Genomic DNA, 17,663 nt, shown 5'->3' on the forward strand with positions numbered 1-17,663 from the left:
GTTTCCAGAATGAGATTTTCACTCTGCAGCGGAGTGTGCGCTGATATGAAACTTCCTGGCAGATTAAAACTGTGTGCCCGACCGAGACTCGAACTCGGGACCTTTGCCTTTCGCGGGCAAGTGCTCTACCAACTGAGCTACCGAAGCACGACTCACGCCCGGTACTCACAGCTTTACTTCTGCCAGTACCTCGTCTCCTACCTTCCAAACTTTACAGAAGCTCTCCTGCGAAACTTGCAGAACTAGCACTCCTGAAAGAAAGGATATTGCGGAGACATGGCTTAGCCACAGCCTGGGGGATGTTTCCAGAATAAGATTTTCACTCTGCAGCGGAGTGTGCGCTGATATGAAACTTCCTGGCAGATTAAAACTGTGTGCCCGACCGAGACTCGAACTCGGGACCTTTGCCTTTCGCGGGCAAGTGCTCTACCAACTGAGCTACCGAAGCACGACTCACGCCCGGTACTCACAGCTTTACTTCTGCCAGTACCTCGTCTCCTACCTTCCAAACTTTACAGAAGCTCTCCTGCGAAACTTGCAGAACTAGCACTCCTGAAAGAAAGGATATTGCGGAGACATGGCTTAGCCACAGCCTGGGGGATGTTTCCAGAATGAGATTATCACTCTGCAGCGGAGTGTGCCCTGATATGAAACTTCCTGGCAGATTAAAACTGTGTGCCCGACCGAGACTCGAACTCGGGACCTTTGCCTTTCGCGGGCAAGTGCTCTACCAACTGAGCTACCGAAGCACGACTCACGCCCGGTACTCACAGCTTTACTTCTGCCAGTACCTCGTCTCCTACCTTCCAAACTTTACAGAAGCTCTCCTGCGAAACTTGCAGAACTAGCACTCCTGAAAGAAAGGATATTGCGGAGACATGGCTTAGCCACAGCCTGGGGGATGTTTCCAGAATGAGATTTTCACTCTGCAGCGGAGTGTGCCCTGATATGAAACTTCCTGGCAGATTAAAACTGTGTGCCCGACCGAGACTCGAACTCGGGACCTTTGCCTTTCGCGGGCAAGTGCTCTACCAACTGAGCTACCGAAGCACGACTCACGCCCGGTACTCACAGCTTTACTTCTGCCAGTACCTCGTCTCCTACCTTCCAAACTTTACAGAAGCTCTCCTGCGAAACTTGCAGAACTAGCACTCCTGAAAGAAAGGATATTGCGGAGACATGGCTTAGCCACAGCCTGGGGGATGTTTCCAGAATGAGATTTTCACTCTGCAGCGGAGTGTGCGCTGATATGAAACTTCCTGGCAGATTAAAACTGTGTGCCCGACCGAGACTCGAACTCGGGACCTTTGCCTTTTGCGGGCAAGTGCTCTACCAACTGAGCTACCGAAGCACGACTCACGCCCGGTACTCACAGCTTTACTTCTGCCAGTACCTCGTCTCCTACCTTCCAAACTTTACAGAAGCTCTCCTGCGAAACTTGCAGAACTAGCACTCCTGAAAGAAAGGATATTGCGGAGATATGGCTTAGCCACAGCCTGGGGGATGTTTCCAGAATGAGATTTTCACTCTGCAGCGGAGTGTGCGCTGATATGAAACTTCCTGGCAGATTAAAACTGTGTGCCCGACCGAGACTCGAACTCGGGACCTTTGCCTTTCGCGGGCAAGTGCTCTACCAACTGAGCTACTGAAGCACGACTCACGCCCGGTACTCACAGCTTTACTTCTGCCAGTACCTCGTCTCCTACCTTCCAAACTTTACAGAAGCTCTCCTGCGAAACTTGCAGAACTAGCACTCCTGAAAGAAAGGATATTGCGGAGACATGGCTTAGCCACAGCCTGGGGGATGTTTCCAGAATGAGATTTTCACTCTGCAGCGGAGTGTGCGCTGATATGAAACTTCCTGGCAGATTAAAACTGTGTGCCCGACCGAGACTCGAACTCGGGACCTTTGCCTTTCGCGGGCAAGTGCTCTACCAACTGAGCTACCGAAGCACGACTCACGCCCGGTACTCACAGCTTTACTTCTGCCAGTACCTCGTCTCCTACCTTCCAAACTTCACAGAAGCTCTCCTGCGAAACTTGCAGAACTAGCACTCCTGAAAGAAAGGATATTGCGGAGACATGGCTTAGCCACAGCCTGGGGGATGTTTCCAGAATGAGATTTTCACTCTGCAGCGGAGTGTGCGCTGATATGAAACTTCCTGGCAGATTAAAACTGTGTGCCCGACCGAGACTCGAACTCGGGACCTTTGCCTTTCGTGGGCAAGTGCTCTACCAACTGAGCTACCGAAGCACGACTCACGCCCGGTACTCACAGCTTTACTTCTGCCAGTACCTCGTCTCCTACCTTCCAAACTTTACAGAAGCTCTCCTGCGAAACTTGCAGAACTAGCACTCCTGAAAGAAAGGATATTGCGGAGACATGGCTTAGCCACAGCCTGGGGGATGTTTCCAGAATGAGATTTTCACTCTGCAGCGGAGTGTGCGCTGATATGAAACTTCCTGGCAGATTAAAACTGTGTGCCCGACCGAGACTCGAACTCGGGACCTTTGCCTTTCGCGTGCAAGTGCTCTACCAACGGTCGGGCACACAGTTTTAATCTGCCAGGAAGTTTCATATCAGCGCACACTCCGCTGCAGAGTGAAAATCTCATTCTGGAAACATCCCCCAGGCTGTGGCTAAGCCATGTCTCCGCAATATCCTTTCTTTCAGGAGTGCTAGTTCTGCAAGTTTCGCAGGAGAGCTTCTGTAAAGTTTGGAAGGTAGGAGACGAGGTACTGGCAGAAGTAAAGCTGTGAGTACCGGGCGTGAGTCGTGCTTCGGTAGCTCAGTTGGTAGAGCACTTGCCCGCGAAAGGCAAAGGTCCCGAGTTCGAGTCTCGGTCGGGCACACAGTTTTAATCTGCCAGGAAGTTTCATATCAGCGCACACTCCGCTGCAGAGTGAAAATCTCATTCTGGAAACATCCCCCAGGCTGTGGCTAAGCCATGTCTCCGCAATATCCTTTCTTTCAGGAGTGCTAGTTCTGCAAGTTTCGCAGGAGAGCTTCTGTAAAGTTTGGAAGGTAGGAGACGAGGTACTGGCAGAAGTAAAGCTGTGAGTACCGGGCGTGAGTCGTGCTTCGGTAGCTCAGTTGGTAGAGCACTTGCCCGCGAAAGGCAAAGGTCCCGAGTTCGAGTCTTGGTCGGGCACACAGTTTTAATCTGCCAGGAAGTTTCATATCAGCGCACACTCCGCTGCAGAGTGAAAATCTCATTCTGGAAACATCCCCCAGGCTGTGGCTAAGCCATGTCTCCGCAATATCCTTTCTTTCAGGAGTGCTAGTTCTGCAAGTTTCGCAGGAGAGCTTCTGTAAAGTTTGGAAGGTAGGAGACGAGGTACTGGCAGAAGTAAAGCTGTGAGTACCGGGCGTGAGTCGTGCTTCGGTAGCTCAGTTGGTAGAGCACTTGCCCGCGAAAGGCAAAGGTCACGAGTTCGAGTCTCGGTCGGGCACACAGTTTTAATCTGCCAGGAAGTTTCATATCAGCGCACACTCCGCTGCAGAGTGAAAATCTCATTCTGGAAACATCCCCCAGGCTGTGGCTAAGCCATGTCTCCGCAATATCCTTTCTTTCAGGAGTGCTAGTTCTGCAAGTTTCGCAGGAGAGCTTCTGTAAAGTTTGGAAGGTAGGAGACGAGGTACTGGCAGAAGTAAAGCTGTGAGTACCGGGCGTGAGTCGTGCTTCGGTAGCTCAGTTGGTAGAGCACTTGCCCGCGAAAGGCAAAGGTCCCGAGTTCGAGTCTCGGTCGGGCACACAGTTTTAATCTGCCAGGAAGTTTCATATCAGCGCACACTCCGCTGCAGAGTGAAAATCTCATTCTGGAAACATCCCCCAGGCTGTGGCTAAGCCATGTCTCCGCAATATCCTTTCTTTCAGGAGTGCTAGTTCTGCAAGTTTCGCAGGAGAGCTTCTGTAAAGTTTGGAAGGTAGGAGACGAGGTACTGGCAGAAGTAAAGCTGTGAGTGCCGGGCGTGAGTCGTGCTTTGTTAGCTCAGTTGGTAGAGCACTTGCCCGCGAAAGGCAAAAGTCCCGAGTTCGAGTCTCGGTCGGGCACACAGTTTTAATCTGCCAGGAAGTTTCATATCAGCGCACACTCCGCTGCAGAGTGAAAATCTCATTATGCTGTGTTCTGTTTGCTAAAAACTCTTCAATCCAGTCACACAGCTGGTCTGTTATTCCGTAGGCTTTTACTTTGTTTATCAGGCGACAGTGCGAAACTGTATCGAACGCCTTTCGGAAAACAAGGAAAATGGCATGTATCTAATATTTTCTGGGTCTCATGAACAAATAAAGCGAGTTGGGTCTCACACGATCGCTGTTTCCGGAATCCATGTTGATTCCTACAGAGTAGATTCTGGATTTCCACAAATGACATGATAGGCGAGCAGAAAACATCTTCCAAAATTCTACAACAGATCGAGGTCAGAGATATAGGTCTATAGTTTTGCTCATCTGTCGACGACCCTTCTTGAAGACTGGAACTACCTGTGCTCTTTTCCAATCTGAACCCTGCGTAACTAACTTTTCAGTACGAGTCATTCAGGAAGAGACTGAAATTCTGAAAGGGACCGACATGGGTATGGAGCCATGCCGCCTCCAGTGTCGTGCTCAGCTGCGCCAGGTTTCTCGATTGATAACCCATGGCACAGTCAGTCCTATCGAGGTGCTCCCACAGATTGTCGATTGGGTTTACATCGGGGGTGATTGGTGGTCAGGAGAGTACAGTAAACACATTCAGGTGTTCTTATAACCACTGGTGAACACTGTGAGATGCGTGAGACGTTGCGTGGTCCTGTTGGTAGATGCCATTGCGCCGAGGAAAAAGAAATTACATGTAGTGTTCGACATGGTAGGGTAGATACATAGGTGTGATGATCCATTGTGCCTTACGGAATGCCACGAAAACATTCCCCAGATCATGACGTTTCCTCCTCGTTGCACTTTGCTTGCCTTCAGACATTCCACGCCATACACGCCAACGGCCATCTGTCTGTCGGAGCGTCAAACGTGATTTGCCTGGAAAGACCACTCAATGGACGCCTGGCTGCGGTACTGTAGTGCATATTCCAGAATGCTTTGCCGATGAACGGCAGTCAACATGGGTGCATGAACCACGCACCTCCTACTGAGGCCCAAATACAGCAACTTTCCCTGAACGGTCGTTGAGGAAACACTTTTGGTAGCCCGAGGGGTCTGTTGCTTAACAGTTACACGTCTATTCGTCCCTACACATTGTAAGTAGGCTGTTCAGGTTTTTATGTTGGTAACGCCACGTAGAGCTCTATATGAAAATTACTGACTGTGCTGTGTGAAGTCTGTTACTGGTTTGCATTGTTGCAATATTCGCTATTGTAGTTTTGGGCAGTTGGATGTGAACAGCGCGTAGCGTTGCGCAGTTGGAGGTGAGCCGCCAGCAGTGGTGGATGTGGGGAGAGAGATGGCAGAATTTTGAGAGCGGACGATCTGGACGTGTGTCCATCAGAAAGAGTAAATTTGTAATATTGGACATCATGAACTGATATATATATATATATATATATATATATATATATATATATATATATATATATGATGACTTTTGAACATTATTAAGGTAAATAAATTGTTTGTTATCTATCAAAATCTTTCATTTGCTAACTGTGCCTACCAGTAGTTAGTGCCTTCAGTTGTTAGAATCTTTTATTCAGCTGGCAATATTGGCTCACGCTGTACTGCAGTAGTTTGAGTAACGAAGATTTTTCTGAGATAAGTGATTCATGAAAGGTATAGGTTATTGTTAGTTAGGGCCATTCTTTTGTAGGGATTATTGAAAGTCAGACTGCGTTGCGCTAAAGATATTGTGTGTCAGTTTAGTGATGATCAAAACAAGTGAAGAGGGAAATGTCTGAGTATGTTCAGTTTTGCTCAGCTGTTTGAAAATGAAATAACGTAAGAGGTTTATCAGCACAGTAATTCATTAATTTTTCAAAGGGGATGTTTCAACATCTCCGCCGCCATTGTTAATCCCGGTCATCTATTGGCCCCTGGTGCACTCAAGTTGCCATGGCGCCAGTTTTGGAAAGCGCTATTTTGAAACGCACGGAATACTTTAAGCAAGACGCCATGCGAACGGTTTGCAAACATACCAGTTTCGAAAATGCTTTCTTTCTGGTTCGAATGCCAATGATCATATCCAGCTGGACGTGAATAAATCGTTCGGTTTCCGCATTACAACGACTGCACTGTTTACCCGTTACCCAACCCCCAGCCCAACCCCTCACACTTTATTCCCTCCACTGCTAGTTCTGGCACCTGTCATCTGCGAGTGGTTATTCCACGTTGGCGTAAAACATAATCGATTTCTATCTACATCTACATCTATACTCCGCGAGCCACCTTACGGTGTGTGGCGGAGGGTACTTATTGTACCACTATCTGATCCCCCCTTCCCTGTTCCATTCACGAATTGTGCGTGGGAAGAACGACTGCTTGTAAGTCTCCGTATTTGCTCTAATTTCTCGGATCTTTTCGTTGTGATCATTACGCGAGATATATGTGGGCGGTAGTAATATGTTGCCCATCTCTTCCCGGAATGTGCTCTCTCGTAATTTCGATAATAAACCTCTCCGTATTGCATAACGCCTTTCTTGAAGTGTCCGCCACTGGAGCTTGTTCAGCATCTCCGTAACGCTCTCGCGCTGACTAAATGTCCCCATGACGAATCGCGCTGCTTTTCGCTGGATCATGTCTATCTCTTCTATTAATCCAACCTGGTAAGGGTCCCATACTGATGAGCAATACTCAAGAATCGGACGAACAAGCGTTTTGTAAGCTACTTCTTTCGTCGATGAGTCACATTTTCTTAGAATTCTTCCTATGAATCTCAACCTGGCGCCTGCTTTTCCCACTATTTGTTTTATGTGATCATTCCACTTCAGATCGCTCCGGATAGTAACTCCTAAGTATTTTACGGTCGTTACCGCTTCCAATGATTTACCACCTATGGCATAGTCGTACTGGAATGGATTTCTGCCCCTATGTATGCGCATTATATTACATTTATCTACGTTTAGGGAAAGCTGCCAGCTGTCGCACCATGCATTAATCCTCTGCAGGTCCTCCTGGAGTACGTACGAGTCTTCTGATGTTGCTACTTTCTTGTAGACAACCGTGTCATCTGCAAATAGCCTCACGGAGCTACCGATGTTGTCAACTAAGTCATTTATGTATATTGTAAACAATAAAGGTCCTATCACGCTTCCCTGCGGTACTCCCGAAATTACCTCTACATCTGCAGATTTTGAACCGTTAAGAATGACATGTTGTGTTCTATCTTCTAGGAAATCCTGAATCCAATCACAAACCTGGTCCGATATTCCGTAAGCTCGTATTTTTTTCACTAAACGTAAGTGCGGAACCGTATCAAATGCCTTCCTGAAGTCCAGGAATACGGCATCAATCTGCTCGCCAGTGTCTACGGCACTGTGAATTTCTTGGGCAAATAGGGCGAGCTGAGTTTCACATGATCTCTGTTTGCGGAATCCATGTTGGTTATGATGAAGGAGATTTGTATTATCTAAGAACGTCATAATACGAGAACACAAAACATGTTCCATTATTCTACAACAGATTGACGTAAGCGAAATAGGCCTATAATTATTCGCATCTGATTTATGACCCTTCTTGAAAATGGGAACGACCTGCGCTTTCTTTCAGTCGCTAGGTACTTTACGTTCTTCCAGCGATCTACGATAAATTGCTGATAGAAAGGGGGCAAGTTCTTTAGCATAATCACTGTAGAATCTTAAGGGTATCTCGTCTGGTCCGGATGCTTTTCCGCTACTAAGTGATAGCAGTTGTTTTTCAATTCCGATATCGTTTATTTCAATATTTTCCATTTTGGCGTCCGTGCGACGGCTGAAGTCAGGGACCGTGTTACGATTTTCCGCAGTGAAACAGTTTCGGAACACTGAATTCAGTATTTCTGCCTTTCTTCGGTCGTCCTCTGTTTCGGTGCCATCGTGGTCAACGAGTGACTGAATAGGGGATTTAGATCCGCTTACCGATTTTACATATGACCAAAACTTTTTAGGGTTCTTGGTTAGATTGTTTGCCAATGTTTTATGTTCGAATTCGTTGAATGCTTCTCTCATTGCTCTCTTTACGCTCTTTTTCGCTTCGTTCAGCTTTTCCTTATCAGCTATGATTCGACTACTCTTAAACCTATGATGAAGCTTTCTTTGTTTCCGTAGTACCTTTCGTACATGATTGTTATACCACGGTGGATCTTTCCCCTCGCTTTGGACCTTAGTCGGTACGAACTTATCTAAGGCGTACTGGACGATGTTTCTGAATTTTTTCCATTTTTGTTCCACATCCTCTTCCTCAGAAATGAACGTTTGATGGTGGTCACTCAGATATTCTGCGATTTGTGCCCTATCACTCTTGTTAAGCAAATATATTTTCCTTCCTTTCTTGGCATTTCTTATTACACTTGTAGTCATTGATGCAACCACTGACTTATGATCACTGATACCCTCTTCTACATTCACGGAGTCGAAAATTTCCGGTCTATTTGTTGCTATGAGGTCTAAAACGTTAGCTTCACGAGTTGGTTCTCTAACTATCTGCTCGAAGTAATTCTCGGACAAGGCAGTCAGGATAATGTCACAAGAGTCTCTGTCCCTGGCTCCAGTTCTGATTGTGTGACTATCCCATTCTATACCTGGTAGATTGAAGTCTCCCCCTATTACAATAGTATGATCACGAAACTTCTTCACGACGTTCTGCAGGTTCTCTCTGAGGCGCTCAACTACTACGGTTGCTGATGCAGGTGGTCTATAGAAGCATCCGACTATCATATCTGACCCACCTTTGATACTTAACTTAACCCAGATTATTTCACATTCGCATTCGCTAATAACTTCACTGGATATTATTGAATTCTTTACTGCTATAAATACTCCTCCACCATTGGCGTTTATCCTATCCTTGCGGTATATATTCCATTCTGTGTCTAGGATTTCGTTACTGTTCACTTCCGGTTTTAACCAACTTTCCGTTCCTAATACTATATGCGCACTATTTCCTTCAATAAGAGATACTAATTCAGGAACCTTGCCCTGGATACTCCTGCAGTTTACCAATATTACGTTGACTTTTCCTGTTTTTGGTCTCTGAGGACGGACCTTCTTTATCAACGATGATAATGTCCTCTCTGGTAAGCCGTCAGGTATTTTATCGTTTCGCCCAAGGGGGGGTCCCTCTAACCTAAAAAACCCCCGTGTGTACGCCACATGTACTCTGCTACCCTAGTAGCTGCTTCCGGTGTGTAGTGCACGCCTGACCTGTCTAGGGGGGCCCTACAGTTCTCCACCCAATAACGGAGGTCGATGAATTTGCAACCATTATAGTCGCAGAGTCGTCTGAGCCTCTGGTTTAGACCCTCCACACGGCTCCAAACCAGAGGACCGCGATCGACTCTGGGCACTATGCAGCAGATATTAAGCTCAGCTTGCACTCCGCGTGCGATGCTGGTTGTCTTCACCAAATCAGCCAGCCGCCGGAAGGAACCAAGGATGGCCTCAGAACCCAAGCGGCAGGCGTCATTCGTTCCGACATGTGCTACTATCTGCAGCCGGTCACACCCAGTGCGTTCAATAGCTGCCGGAAGGGCCTCCTCCACATTACGGACGAGACCCCCCGGCAAGCACACCGAGTGCACACTGGCATTCTTCCCCGACCTACCCGCTATTTTCCTAAGGGGCTCCATAACCCGCCTAACGTTCGAGCTCCCTATAATTAATAGGCCCGCCCTCTGTGACTGTCGGGACCTTGCCGGAGAATCGGCCACTGGCCCAACAGGCGAGGCATCCTGTGGTGGCTCGGAAACGATGTCATCACCACTAGGAAGCACCCCGTACCTGTTGGAAAGGGGTAAGGCAGCTGCCACGCGGCCAGATCCCACCTTCGCCTTTCGGCCAGGCACGCGCGAGCCCACCACTGTCCGCCATTCACCCTGGAGTGATGGCTGACCGGTAAGATGCTCACTGCCGGAAGACGCAGCGACATCGGGGGTTCCATGCGATTCCAAGGCCACCGAAGTAGGCATAGGTCTCACCACAGTTGCCCCGACGCCACTACGAGCCGACGCCTGCGCCTCGAGCTCGATGAGCCTAACAGACAAAGCCTCCACCTGCCCCCGAAGAGTGGCCAATTCTCCTTGCGTCCGCTCACAACAACCACAGTCCCTACACATGACTATCTTTACCCTAGAAGCGAACGGTGTACTCGCCTTATTAGCAGCAGGAAATCGAAGTGCTCTCTCACTGACGGTCTAACCGACACTGAGCTGTTCTAACCAAACAAACAAAAGCCTGTACGATACGAGGGTCGATAGCAACGGCGATACTGTACACTACACTGTTATTAAAATAAACGGTTGTGTCTAGTAGGCACTCAAACACGCAAGAAATTACAAAAATAAAATAGTAACTACCCAGATAACTGAAAATAAGTTGTACCTGTTTGAAGCTCGCAAAAATGTGTAACAAGCGAACGGTGTACTCGCCTTATTAGCAGCAGGAAATCGAAGTGCTCTCTCACTGACGGTCTAACCGACACTGAGCTGTTCTAACCAATGTGACTGGACCGTGTATAATGTGTGTGCCCGTTCTGGGATGGAGGTTGGTGGATCAGGATGTGTGAAAAGCATCTCTTTGTCAGCAGGAGCTTTTGTACACACGCCAACAAAGAGATCAGCAAAGTATACGGTTCAAGTAATTCAAAAAAATTTGTTTCTGGAAAATTTTAATTTTTGTACATTTTCTTTGCGGAAACTTCCTCTTCCTTTTGTCTTTAACAAAATTTCTTACCCATGTATATACACGGTGTTAAAAAAGTATTCCATGTCGCGGGAGATGGTACTATGGACCAAAACAAGAAAAAAAGTCTACATGTTCTAAAACGTTTGTCTTAAGAGCCATGAGCACACGTCCACCTTTGCTACTGAACAAGTACTGATAGCTCTTAAGGTATGCATTTTAGAGCCCACGTTTACTTTACTTTTATCGTCGGTTTCATCCACACTACCACTTCTCAAAATATCTAGAGCATGGTGGTCGCACGAGAAGAGATGTGTTCACAGTACCGAATATGAATAAGTCCTTATACTTCTTAAGGTATGGTTCATATTTATAGGACATTACTTTTTTTTGTTCCATGCTATTACCTCTCAAAATATGAAATATTTTTAACACCTTGTTTATATACATGGTGTCTCTTCTAAGCAGTGCCAAGATCATATTCTCATATGTTTCAGCAGATATTTGCAATTTAGTTTTTTCAACCTGTGGATGGGGTCAGCCCAAATAAATATTGCTTACCACACTTTTCATGAGAAGCCAAGTCTCATCGTAAAGCGTCGCTTTGTTTCTCGCTAAACACAAATTATTTTTAAGGTGGAATTTTGCGTATCCATCCATTCGATAGAACAGTCGCAAATTAGTCAAGCACGATATTCGTTCTATCCGTGTGTGTTAACAGGGACAGTAAAACTGAATGTGTCAGCAGTACAGGTAATCCAGCAGTGAAAATACCGCCCTGTCCCACGCTGTTTGCTAGCACTAAGTAGCAGCGCTACTCATTCACTGATACACTACTGGCCATTAAAATTGCTACACCAAGAAGAAATGCAGATGATAAACGGGTATTCATTGGACAAATGTCTTATACTAGAACTGACATGTGATTACATTTTCACGCAATTTGGGTGCATAGATCCTGAGTAATCAGTACCCAGAACAACCACCTCTGGCCGTAATAACGGCCTTGATACGCCTGGGCACTGAGTCAAACAGAGCTTGGATGGCGTGTACAGGTACGGATGCCCATGCAGCTTAAACACGATACCACAGTTCATCAAGTGTAGTGACTGGCGTATTGTGACGGGCCAGTTGCTCGGCCACCGTTGACCAGTCGTTTTCAATTTGTGAGAGATCTGGAGAATGTGCTGACCAGGGCAGCAGTCGAACATTTTCTGTATCCAGAAAGGTCCGTACAGGGCCTGCAACATGCGGTCGTGCATTATCCTGCTGAAATGTAGTGTTTCGCAGGGTCGAATGAAGGGTACAGCCACGGGTCATAACACATCTGAAAAGTGACGTCCTCTGTTCAAAGTGCCGTCAATGAGAACAAGAGGTGACCGAGACGTCTAACCAATGGCATCCCATACCATCACGTCGGGGGATACGACAGTATGGCGATGACGAATACACGCTTCCCATGGGCGTTCACCGCGATGTCGCCAATCACGGATTCGACCATCATGATGCTGTAAACAGAACCTGGATTCATCCGAAAAAATGACGTTTTGCCATTCTTGCACCCAGGTTCGTCGTTGAGTACACCATCGCAGGCGCTCCTGTTTGTCACGCAGCATCAAGGATAACCGCAGCCATGGTCTCCGAGCCGATAGTCCATGCTGCTGCAAACGTCGTCGAACTGGTCGTGCAGATGGTTGTTGTCTTGCAAACGTCCTCATCTGTTCACTCAGGGATCGAGACGTGGTTGCACTCCCCGTTACAGCCATGAGAATAAGATGCCTGTCATTTCGACTGCTAGTGATACGAGGCCGTTGGGATCCAGCACGGAGTTCCGTATTACCCTCCTGACCCCCGATTCCATATTCTGCTAACATTCATTGGATCTCGAACAACGCGAGCAGCAATGTCGCGATACGATAAACCGCAATCGGGACAGGCTACAATCCGACCTTTATCAAAGTCGGAAACGTGATGGTACGTATTTCTTCTTCTTACACGAGGCATCACAACAACGTTTCACCAGGCAACGCCGGTGAATTGCTGTTTGTGTATGAGAAATCTGTTTGAATCCTTCCTCATGTCAGTACGTTGTAGGTGTCACCACCAGAGCTATCCTTGTGTGAATGCTCTGAAAATCTAATCAGTTGCATATCACAGCATCTTCTTCCTGTCGGTTAAATTTTGGATCTGTAGCACGTCATCTTCGTGGTGTAGCAATTTTAATGGCCAATAGTGTAGAATACTGTTTATGCTTCGTGTTTTACTCTCTGTGTTAATACATATCAATGAAACGAATATCGCACAGGATCAGTTTTAGACCGCTCTATCGTTCAGTCTTAACAGTACCCGTGGTCTAGGGGTTGTCCGCAGCTCGTGGTCGTGCGGTAGCGTTCTCGCTTCCCACCCCCGGGTTCCCGGGTTCGATTCCCGGCGGGGTCAGGGATTTTCTCTGCCTCGTGATGACTGGGTGTTGTGTGCTGTCCTTAGGTTAGTTAGGTTTAAGTAGTTCTAAGTTCTAGGGGACAGATGACCATAGATGTTAACAGCGTGTTCGGTCAGAGGGTTAGCTGCCCTCTGCAATAAAAAAAAACTGAGTTAATAGATCAACAACGAACTTAAAAGGGTGTATTACGACGTCTTCCCCGATCAGATTCAACAAACAAAAACGAACAAAATGAGATTTTAAAGCCGGCACGGTAGCTCAGCGTGTTCGGTCAGAGGGCTAGCTGCCCTCGGTAAAAAAAAAAAAAAAAAAAAAAAGGAGTTAGTAGATCAACAACGAACTGAAATGGGTGTCTTTCGACGTCCGCTCAGAGCAGATACAACGAACGAAAACGAACAAAATAAGGTTTAAAAAAAGGGGGCGGGGGGGTAGCGTCTTTGATTCATAACCAAAACGTCTTCGGTCCCGGGTTCGATCCCCGCCACTGCCTAAATTTTGACAAATAATCATCATTGGCGGCCGAAGACTTCCGGCATAAGAAGTCAGCCTCATTCTGCCAACGGCCTTGTCAAAGAGGGCGGAGGAGCGGATAGAGGTTCAGGGCACTCTCTTGTCCTAGGGGTGGGAAATTGCCCCTAAAGGCGGAAGAACCAGCAATGATCAACGACATGAGGATGCAGACGGCAATGGAAACCACTGCATTAAAGACACGTAACGTGTATCCACAGGACATGTGGCCTGTAATTGCAGAAGTGTCATGATGATCTCTCCATTGGCAAAAGATTCCGGAATAGTCCCCCATTCGGATCTCCGGGAGGGGACTGCCAAGGGGGAGGTTACCATGAGAACAAGATTGAATAATCAAAGAAAGGATAACGTTCTACGAGTCGGGGCGTGGAATGTCAGAAGCTTGAACGTGGTAGGGAAACTAGAAAATCTGAAAAGGGAAATGCAAAGGCTCAATCTAGATATAGTAGGGGTCAGTGAAGTGAAGTGGAAGGAAGACAAGGATTTCTGGTCAGATGAGTATCGGGTAATATCAACAGCAGCAGAAAATGGTATAACAGGTGTAGGATTCGTTATGAATAGGAAGGTAGGGCAGAGGGTGTGTTACTGTGAACAGTTCAATGACCGGGTTGTTCTAATCAGAATCGACAGCAGACCAACACCGACAACGATAGTTCAGGTATACATGCCGACGTCGCAAGCTGAAGATGAACAGATAGAGAAAGTGTATGAGGATATTGAAAGGGTAATGCAGTATGTAAAGGGGGACGAAAATCTAATAGTCGTGGGCGACTGGAATGCAGTTGTAGGGGAAGGAGTAGAAGAAAAGGTTACAGGAGAATACGGGCTTGGGACATGGAATGAAAGAGGAGAAAGACTAATTGAGTTCTGTAACAAGTTTCAGCTAGTAATAGCGAATACCCTGTTCAAGCATCACAAAAGGAGGAGGTATACTTGGAAAAGGCCGGGAGATACGGGAAGATTTCAATTAGATTACATCATGGTCAGACAGAGATTCCGAAATCAGATACTGGATTGTAAGGCGTACCCAGGAGCAGATATAGACTCAGATCACAATATAGTAGTGATGAAGAGTAGGCTGAAGTTCAAGACATTAGTCAGGAAGAATCAATACGCAAAGAAGTGGGATACGGAAGTACTAAGGAATGACGAGATACGTTTGAAGTTCTCTAACGCTATAGATACAGCAATAAGGAATAGCACAGTAGGCAGTACAGTTGAAGAGGGAATGGACATCTCTAAAAAGGGCCATCACAGAAGTTGGGAAGGAAAACATAGGTAAAATGAAGGTAGCTGCGAAGAAACCATGGTAACAGAAGAAATACTTCAGTTGATTGATGAAAGGAGGAAGTTCAAACATGTTCCGGGAAAATCAAGAATACAGAAATACAAGTCGCTGAGGAATGAAATAAATAGGAAGTACAGGGAAGCTAAGACGAAATGGCTGCAGGAAAAATGTGAAGACATCGAAAAAGATATGATTGTCGGAAGGACAGACTCAGCATACAGGAAAGTCAACACAACCTTTGGTGACATTGAAAGCAACGGTGGTAACATTAAGAGTGCAACGGGAATTCCACTGTTAAATGCAGAGGAGAGAGCAGATAGGTGGAAAGAATACATTGAAAGCCTCTATGAGGGTGAAGATTTGTCTGATGTGATAGAAGAAGAAACATGAGTCGATGTAGAAGAGATAGGGGATCCAGTATTAGAATCGGAATTTAAAAGAGCTTTGGAGGACTTACGATCAAATAAGGCAGAAGGGATAGATAACATTCCATCAGAATTTCTAAAATCATTGGGGGAAGTGGCAACAAAACGACTATTCACGTTGGTGTGTAGAATATATGAGTCTGGCGACATACCATCTGACTTTCGGAAAAGCATCATCCACACAATTGCGAAGACGGCAAGAACTGACAAGTGCGAGAATTATCGCACACTCAGCCTAACAGCTCATGCATCGAAGCTGCTTAGAATAATAATATACAGAAGAATGGAAAAGAAAATTGCGAATGCGCTAGGTGACGATCAGTTTGGCTTTAGGAAAAGTAAAGGGACGAGAGAGGCAATTATGACGTTACGGCTAATAATGGAAGCAAGGCTAAAGAAAAATCAAGACACTTTCATACGATTTGTCGACCTGGAAAAAGCGTTTGACAATATAAAATGGTGCAAGGTGTTCGAGATTCTGAAAAAAGTAGGGGTAAGCTATAGGGAGAGACGGGTCATATACAATATGTATAACAACCAACAGGGAGTAATAAGAGTGGACGATCAAGAACGAAGTGCTCGTATTAAGAAGGGTGTAAGAGAAGGCTGTAACGTTTCGCCCCTACTCTTCAATCTGTACATCGAGGAAGCAATGATGGAAATAAAAGAAAGGTTCAGGAGTGGAACTAAAATACAAGGTGAAAGGATATCAATGATACGATTCGCTGATGACATTGCTATCCTGAGTGAAAGTGAAGAAGAATTAAATGATCTGCTGAACGGAATGAACAGTCTAATGAGTACACAGTATGGTTTGAGAGTAAATCGGAGAAAGACGAAGGTAATGAGAAGTAGTAGAAATGAGAACAGCGAGAAACTTAACATCAGGATTGATGGTCACGAAGTCAGTGAAGTTAAGGAATTCTGCTACCTAGGCAGTAAAATAACCAATGACGGACGGAGCAAGGAGGACATCAAAAGCAGACTCGCTATGGCAAAAAAGGCATTTCTAGCCAAGAGAAGTCTACTAATATCAAATACCGGCCTTAATTTGAGAAAGAAATTTCTGAGGATGTACGTCTTGAGTAGAGCATTGTATGGCAGTGAAACATGGTCTGTGGGAAAACCAGAACAGAAGAGAATCGAAGCATTTGAGATGTGGTGCTATAGACGAATGTTGAAAATTGGGTGGACTGATAAGGTAAGGAATGAGGAGGTTCTACTCAGAATCGGAGAGGAAAGGAATATGTGGAAAACACTGATGAGGAGAGGGGACAGGATGATAGGACATCTACTAAGACATGAGGGAATGACTTCCATGGTACTAGCAGGAGCTGTAGAGGGCAAAAACTGTAGAGGAAGACAGAGATTGGAATACGTCAAGCAAATAATTGAGGACGTAGGTTGCAAGAGCCACTCTGAGATGAAGAGGTTAGCACAGGAAAAGAATTCGTTGCGGGCCGCATCAAACCAGTCAGTAGACTGATGAAAAAAAAAAAATCGTTTAGTCACACGTTGAAAATAGTGAGAAATCTGGACAGCAATTTTTAGTGTTACTTCATTCTCCTTTGGTATATTCTGTATACATTTCAAACTTAGTAACGCCATTCGAGTCCTTATATCTATTTTATATACAGTACGATATGGCTAGGGACTGTGCTTGTTAAGAGCGAACACAAGGAGAGTTGGCTACTGTCCGTCAACAGCTGGAAGCTGCGTTGGCTACAATGCTCCAAGTTGCTGTGACGTCACGGTGGTAGTGACGAGACCTGCAACACCTTTGGTGACGACACTGGAATCCTCTGGTGACTTGGACGTCACTGCGGCTTTTGAGCGGGTGGCAGACAGTGGCGGGTTCGCGTGAAGGCGAAAGAGGGAGCAGGCCGTGCGGCTGGCTCCCAACGTCTTAGCAACAGGTACAAGGTGCTTTCTAGTGTTGATGATAACTCTGAGCCAGCACGGGATACCTCTCCTGTTGGGCCAACGGTCGATTTTCCCGCCTAGTCCGGATAAGTACAGAGAGTGGGTATGCTTGTCATTGGGAGCTCTAATCTTAGGTGGGTGATGGAGCCCCTCAGGGAGACAGCAGGCAAGGCGGGAAAGAATTCCAGTATGTATTCGGTATGTTTTCCGGGAGGTTTTATTCGTGATGTGAAGCAGGCCCTGCAAGCGGTT

The 17,663-nt window shown here is 46.3% G+C and overlaps 1 non-coding gene across 1 annotated transcript; it reads right to left on the reverse strand.

Moving 5' to 3' along the window:
• Positions 1-1,277: 1,277 nt before the first annotated feature.
• On the reverse strand, positions 1,278-1,352 carry Trnal-caa. Its single transcript has one exon. It is a non-coding gene; the product is annotated as a tRNA-Leu (tRNA).
• Positions 1,353-17,663: the final 16,311 nt, after the last annotated feature.

The sequence above is a fragment of the Schistocerca americana genome, chromosome 1 (genome assembly GCF_021461395.2).
Source record: "Schistocerca americana isolate TAMUIC-IGC-003095 chromosome 1, iqSchAmer2.1, whole genome shotgun sequence".
NCBI classification, from domain to species: Eukaryota; Metazoa; Arthropoda; class Insecta; order Orthoptera; family Acrididae; genus Schistocerca; species Schistocerca americana.